Source organism: Octopus sinensis, linkage group LG3, assembly GCF_006345805.1.
Source record: "Octopus sinensis linkage group LG3, ASM634580v1, whole genome shotgun sequence".
NCBI lineage: Eukaryota > Metazoa > Mollusca > Cephalopoda > Octopoda > Octopodidae > Octopus > Octopus sinensis.
Genome location: NC_042999.1, coordinates 165,817,927 through 165,825,753, shown reverse-complemented (window position 1 = coordinate 165,825,753; position 7,827 = coordinate 165,817,927). Strand labels below are relative to the sequence as shown.

General features: G+C 37.0%; 1 protein-coding gene across 5 annotated transcripts in view; it reads right to left on the bottom strand.

Moving 5' to 3' along the window:
- The window catches only part of LOC115209135 (palmitoyltransferase ZDHHC3), a 111,914-nt gene that overhangs the window by 95,192 nt on the left and 8,895 nt on the right, over positions 1-7,827 (bottom strand). Inside the window, exon 1 of one of the 5 annotated variants that reach the window (XM_036501586.1) lies at positions 3,517-3,688. The exons of the other annotated variants lie outside the window; for them this stretch is intronic. The gene's annotated coding sequence lies outside the window, so the exon portion shown is untranslated. Of the gene's footprint in view, positions 1-3,516; positions 3,689-7,827 lie in introns of those variants that run through there. 5 annotated transcript variants of the gene reach the window in all.

Sequence of the window (7,827 nt, the reverse complement as noted above, 5' to 3'; positions counted from 1 at the left end):
ATTCAATGACACCAGATTCATTAGAAAGGCGAATCCCTTGAACTGCATGGCTGAACTGGAAGCTGGTGGCTTCTTGCTGTTTGGGAGTTGGCATAGGCAAGGCCGGCAAATGTATATACATGTGTATATACCAGATGCATGAATGCTGGCACTAATGCACATACATACACACACACACATTCATATAACCAATAACACACCTACATCCACACATTCATACATCTGGTATTCATTCAATGATATATTAACATTTTTTCAACATCATTATCATTTTAATGTCCACGTTTCCAGATAGAATTCATTGAGGTAAACTTTTTATGGCCGGATGCTCTTACTGTCAACAACAATCACCAATTTCCAAGCAAGGTAATATTTCCCCCTGGCTAGACATGTTCTTGCAGAATATTGAAAAGGAATAACACTGCTTGTATGACAGTGACAATCATTTACAACTATCAAGATAAAGAGAGAGACAAACACACATACATATATATGTATGTATATATATATATATATACACACACACACACATATACAATGGGCTTCTTTTAGTTTCCATCTAAAAAATATAATCACTGCACCTCATCCCCGCTTAAACAAGAGCAACACACAACTAATAACCCTCATAATCATTTCAAATATCACACTTCACCATCATCGAGGATCTTTCCAAGTAAAGTGACAACGTTAACACAGAAAAGACTACACAACAAAGACAAACATTCCTCTTAAACTATTAATCCTTCACAAAGCTCAGGTGAGACACACAATGGACTTCTCATTCAGAGAAAATCCACTCGATTGGCACCAAGTCACCCTGTAGCATATTCACTGATTCACAGACACACTCTCTCCTCTCAGTCTTTTCTGGGGTCCTCTAACAGAACCTTAACTCTAGCATTTAAACTGACCACATCTAGTCCAAATATTTTACCTTTTTATGCTAAAACTGACCCGATCCAGCACGTCACACCTACCCTACAATGTCATTCTAAAACTGTATGATCACATCATTGAAATCTTGAAGCTACAAGATAATGCAGGATTAATTCAAAACAATGTGTGAATAAGTAAACATTGCATTTGATAGAGTAATCTGAATGCTAAAGGGTTGAAGACACCAATCTCACTGGTCACAGATTTGCAAAGACAGTGGTCACACCCCCTACTTCCAGACTAAAACAAAAAAAAAGACATGACTACATCGCACATGTAAGTACACATATGAATCCTATACATATTAAGTGGCAGAAGTTACAGGGTGACTTAATGGTCATGAGTTTCGTGTCCTGACAGTTATCAAACTGCTGTTTACATACACACAATTCTACCGTATGTTCATTTGTGCAGTATCAGTTTTAAATTGTGTTTCATATTGTCATTATGGCGCCCTTGACGCAAATAAGAGAAATTGAACACTGTTTTTAATTCATTCTCTTCATTACTGTATGATAAAATTGTTATGATTAAAACTTTTCATTCTTTTTTGTATTAACGTGAAAATTATAAGATCTTACCCGGATTTCGTTAAGCCTGCTGTGATTAAAACCTACCTACCTACCTACCTACCAACCAACCTTAAACTTACACAGCTCGGTATTGTGAGTAATGGACCAATTGGGAGCTGAAACTGATGTCCGGGTAGTGACGAGACACCGGCAAAATAAAGCAATTTTAGACATCCACTAAAATTGCTAGAAATAGCAGTCAGATATCCTTCAAATCACACACCTACTGTTAAAAAAAAACAAAAAACAGAAATACCGTTAACTTATGTAACCCTAAACACACAGTCTAAATAAGTGATGATGTGGTTATGGTCGGAAGGCTTTTAATCCTAGGTTTGCTTCATCAGAGTTATCTGGGATTAAACAAGGTTCTGCGTACACAAAATTCACTGGACGTGGAAAGCTAGTTTTCATTGATATGCTCATTAGACAACTCACTGTTACGCGCTCACAACCATATCTACCACTTTTAATACAGAATTTTGTTTTCCGGTTCGATATAGATAATATATTCCTTTAAATAGTGACAAGGCTCTGATAAATTCCATGGTGACGCTGTGCTAAAGTTTAATTATCTTCTACAGTTTGTCAATCCATTTTCTTTCACAATGCATGGGGGTCAAGCAGAGGTTCAGTATGTTGTGCAGTGGGATTGAACCTGGAATGTCAAGATTACGAAGCGAATTTCTTATCCACTCGACGACACTAAAGCCGGTGGTAAAGGCGTGAATATATTGCACGGTATGCGTTATTCCCCTCCTCCTCTAAAACACTAAAACTTTGTGCCCTGTTATAAGAAAACCGATAGTCACAACGTTTTGAAGGAATGCAGTGACCCAGGGTGACAATGTAAAAGTAGATGTAGCATACCGGAACAGACATGTCCACTTAAAATGGCATTACTAGATAAACCAGATACAATCTAATTAGCTCTCTCAAATAGTCTCGTGTTCTCCAGATGAATATCTTATGTTCACTAGAATTATATATCTTCAAAAAAAACAAGAAAAAACTACAATGAAGCACCTTGGTCGGATATTAGCGCAAATATTTCTGTAACACAGAACCCACTTCAAATCAACAGGTACCCTTAATCCCTGGAAAATATGCAGGTTTTTTTTTTTTTTTTCCAAACGAAACAACAAGAAAAGATCAATAAATACAACTCTTCAAGTCGATAATGTTGTCTTGAAGTTAGATAGGTTTATTATTTTTTAAAAATTTTTGCTGTAACGTTTGTTGGAAAATAATATTGGTGAAATATTTATGTTTAAAGAGTCAAAACTATTTATGTTTATAATATAAATAAATAATCAGGACTCTGCACAGAAAATAACATTATTTCACCATTATAAAAATGCTGTGTATACATACACATATATAAATATATAATGATGTTGAATCATGTTTCGGGGATTTGAAACGGGTGGATTATAAAAAAGAAATAATAAGGCGAGGAAAAAATAATTTACAGAGAAAAAAAAAAGCCAATTAGTGAAATCATATTATTTAAAAACACTCGGAATAATAATAACAGTGAACTGTCGTAATTAAAATAAATAATAATTATGAAAGCAAGTGGAATTGGCGAAGAATGTTGGATTCGAAATAGTGATTAGCTAAAAAGAAATATTTAAACAAAAGAGGCAACATAGACGGGAAGCAAAACAGAGAGACATATTTATAGATAGAGAGACAGATGGGGAGAGAGAGAATCTATTGAATGCAGTGTAAGAAGAGTGTAGTAGTGTTTGATGGACGGCTGCAGAACACTTGTGACGACGACTGCACTTTTCAAGTGACATTAAAACGATTATTATAAAAGCAAGAAACAGTACCACCATCAGGTATCATCATTGTCATTACAATCAGCATCACAACTATCGTCGTGTAGCAGCAGTAGCAGCGGCAGCAGCAGTACTATCCCAAGTAAACTGCACTTGTTGAACGTCAAGTGCTGTCTGTGATATCTGGTCATATCCCATCTACTCATCCCAGGGTGTCTTACCTTGCAATCGCGGAATTATCTTGTACTTTTGTGTCCACACGTGACAACAGTGATTCTCAAGAATGGCACGAGGCCACACATTTTGGAGAGATAGGACCAGTCGATTAAAGCTTTCCCTGCCTGGTACTTATTTTATCGACCCACGAACAGTGAAAGTCATCTCCGGCGGGGTTTCAGCTTAGAACGTAAAGGGACGTAATTGAAACACTAAACGCATTCCGACCGACGCTCTACCGCTTCTTCTTCTTCTTCCTGAAGAGGGAAGCAAAATTACAAACATAGAGGGGAGTGGTAGAATCATCGGTCAAAGACTGGTACAATAAAAAAAATATTGATTTCTCACTTAAGCACGAGGCCACAAATATTGGCAGAGAGAGAAATTCGATTAGATCGAATACATATTTTATTGAATCCGGGAAAGGTGAAAAATAAAGCCGACCTAAGCGAGATTTGAACTTAGAAAATAGATTGAGGCGACTAATTACAGAGCATATTATTTGACATTCTACCGATTGTATCATACAAAATTATTTTTGTTATTATTATTACAGACAATAAATAAAAATCTCCATTATATATTGGCCACGAGGTTAGCAAAAGAAAAAAATGCAATAAAGTTATGATTCCTCTGTCTCGAGAACATTGACTTATATATACAAGTTCAACATAAATACGAAATAATAAACTATCAAATTGACAAGGTAAAATAAACACACAAGCATTCACACACACAAAAGCAATCAAGTCTTCCACCACCAACTGACCATTGTGGTCGCGCCTTTTAGACGCCTATTTAACGCGAGCATTCAGGCCAAATCTCAAACGTGAAAACAGCTTTGTCCTACCGGGGCACGGAGAGACCTAAAGAAGTTGAGGCGTCATCGTTTCACCTTATGGCGATGCCAGTTAAAAAAAAAAAAGAGCATGCATTAATATACATACATCTATGTATGTGTGTGTGTACCTATAACAATTACAGTACGGAGACTCGTATTAGCCAGTCAAAAAACACAAAAACATAACTTCACGGTAAAGCATGAATTCCGGTGACCTCCTAATATGCTACAAAACCCTTTTATGGGTCCGGAAAACGGGACGGGGTGAGGTAGAAGCCTGGGAAATTCACCTCCTACTCGCACTGATCTTTACACCTGCACGATTTTCCCAAAGAAAAAAAAAAAGCTCGGATTTTTTGCATCTGCAAACCCCTTATTTTTGTTCGGAAAAAAAAGGGGGTGTGAGTGAAACCGGACCCCGCCATAGCCCGGAATTATTGGAATTTTTTTTTTTTTTTCGTTGACTGAATTCCAGTGACCTAATGTGCTACAAAACCCGATTAATGTTTACATCTTGACCCGGAAAGGAAAATCCAAACAAAATATAATGGAATGGGTGTAAAACAATATGTAGGAAACGAATATTAAAAAAAAATGCGTGCAAAGCAACGGGAGGGTAGGGAGAGGACTTTGGAAAATTCACAAGATCCGAGCTTTTCCCTCATAACTTTTAGGAAAATGAGGTTTTTTTCAATGAAATTTTACATTAAGATTATATAGAAATTTGTGGGGAAAATCTTTTCCAAGGAGGTGAGGAGAAGACTTCGGAAAATTCACAAAATCCGAGTTTTTCCCTCATAACTTTTTAGGAAAATGGGGTTTTTTCAATGAAATTTTATATAGATACCATTGAAACGGCATACATTATGACTATAAAGTATTTTGTGGGGAAAATCTTGAGGTGAGGAGAGGACTTTCAGAAAATTCCCAAGATCTGAATTTTCTTCGTTATTCTGAAATCACATTCAACTTTCTACAGATACCCTAGCGTAGTACTACTACACTATGTAGTGTTTATTCCTACCCTCTTTCAATAATTTTTAATGTTTTGGCTTCAATTTTATTTCATTTTCAATTATTTTTACGCTTTTTTAATTCTTCATCGTTATTACTTTCTCTCTCTCTATCTCTATATATAGAGAGAGATAGCTATATATACATACACACACACACACACATATATATATATACATACACATATACAGTTATGAGGAGAAAACTTGGATCTTGTGAATTTTCCGAAGTTCTCTCCCCACCCTTTGGAAAAGATTTTCCCCACAAATTACTTTATAATCGTAATGTATGCCGTTTGAAAGGTATTTCTATAAAATTTCATTGAATAAAATCCATTTTCCTATAAGTTATGAGGGAAAAACTCGGATTTTGTGAGTTTTCCGATGTCCTCTCCACCCTCCCGTTGCTTTGCACGCATTTTTTTTTTTCATATTCGTTTCCTACACATTGTTTAACACTCATTCCAGTATATTTTCCTTGGATTTTCATTTGCGGGTCAAGAATGTAAACATTAACCCAAAAGCCTTTTCTGGGTCCGGATAACGGGGTGGGGTGGGAGTAGAACCCTCAGAAATTTCACCCCCACCTCCATTTTCAAATATTTTTTTGCTATTTCTTTCTTTACCATAATTTTATATAACATTTTGCAGAAATACGTTTTCGAGAGAGTGTGGAATACATTAGATCGAAAATTTGAAGAAGTTTGAAATGACTAAATATAGTCATAGAAGTTAATGGTAACGAAGTGTGGAGAGATAAACAATAAATTCATCTTAAAAAAAAAAATAATAACACGTTAGAGTTTTTGCATGTGAAACGGAGTAAAAGTATAATATTAACAAAATATCTTTTTCTTACCTCTTAAAATCACTGGATATAATATAATAACCCCGAATAGATTTTCCTGGCTTGCCAGTCCTCAGTCAAGCCGTCCAACCCATGCCAGAATGGAAAGCAGACGTTAAACAATGATGTATAATGATATATAAAATTATGATAGATTGTTCACCCATTCAATGTTTAGGTAAACTTTGTCACCCACTCTCTCTCTCTCTCTCTCTCTCCCCATACAAAAATGAAACACATTTCGGCACCATAAATAGATTTTCCCTTTGCAACTTTTGGTGCCGAAATGTGTTTCATTTTTGTATGGGGAGAGAGAGAGAGAGAGAGTGGGTGACAAAGTTTGCCTAAACATTGAATGGTTGAACAATCTATCATAATTATATATATCATTATACATCATCTTCCCCATCATTGTTTAACGTCTGCTTTCCATTCTCGCATGGGTTGGACGGTTTGACTAAAGATTGGCAAGCTAGGAAAATCTCAAGTCAAATTTGCAAATTCGATGACTGGCACCCGTGCGAGTGGAGTGCAAGAGCACCATCCAAGCGTGATCGCTGCCAGAGCAGCAGACTGGCTTCCGTGCCGGTGGCATGTAAAATGCACCATCCGAGCATGATTGTTACCAGCGTCGCCCTACTGGCACTTGTGCCGGTGGCATGTGAAAAAACATTTGAGCGAGGTCGTTGCCAGTGACGCTGGACTGGCACCTGTGCAGGTGGCACGTAAAGATCACCACTTGAGCGTGGCCGTTGCCAGTACCGCCTGACTGGCCCTCGTACCAGTGGTATGTAAAAGCACCCACTACACTCTCAGAGTGGTTGGCGTTAGGAAGGGCATCCAGCTGTAGAAACTCTGCCGGATCAGATTGGAGCCTGGTGCAGCCTTCTGGCTCACCAGTCCTCAATCAAATCATCCAACTCATGCTAGCATGGAAAGCTGACGTTAAACGATGATGATTATGATTTTAAGAGGTAGGAAAAAGATATTTTGTCAATATACTTCTTTCTCCATTTCACTCATACATGCAAAAACTAATGTTTTTTTTTTAAGATGAATTTATTGTTTATCTCTCCACACTTCATTACCACTAACTTCTATAAGCTCTGCATTTTCACTAATTCATTTCAAACTTCTTTGAATTTTCAATCTAATGTAATCCACACTCTCTCGAAACGTATTTCTGCAAAACGTTATCTAAAATTATGGGTAAAGAAAGAAACAGCAAAAAATATTTGAAAATGGGGGTGGGGGTGAAATTTCTGGGTGTTCCACCCCCACCCCCCATCCCGTTTTCTGAACCCAAAAAAGGGTTTTGTAGCATACTAGGAAGTCACTGGAATTCAGTCAACGGAAAAAAATTTCAAATGATTCTGGGATATAAAGGGTTTGGTTTCCCACTCCCACTTTTTTCTGAGCGTCAGGGTACTTGATTCCATGCAAAAAATCCGAGTGTTTTTTTTTTCTTAGTGAAAATCATGAAAGAATGAAATAATACCAATTTCACTAAGACATTTATTATTCGAGTTGCTGTGAACTGACAGAATCGTTAGCACACCAGCTACAATGCTTAGTGGCAGGCAATTTGGTCGTCTTTACATTCTGAGTTCCAAGT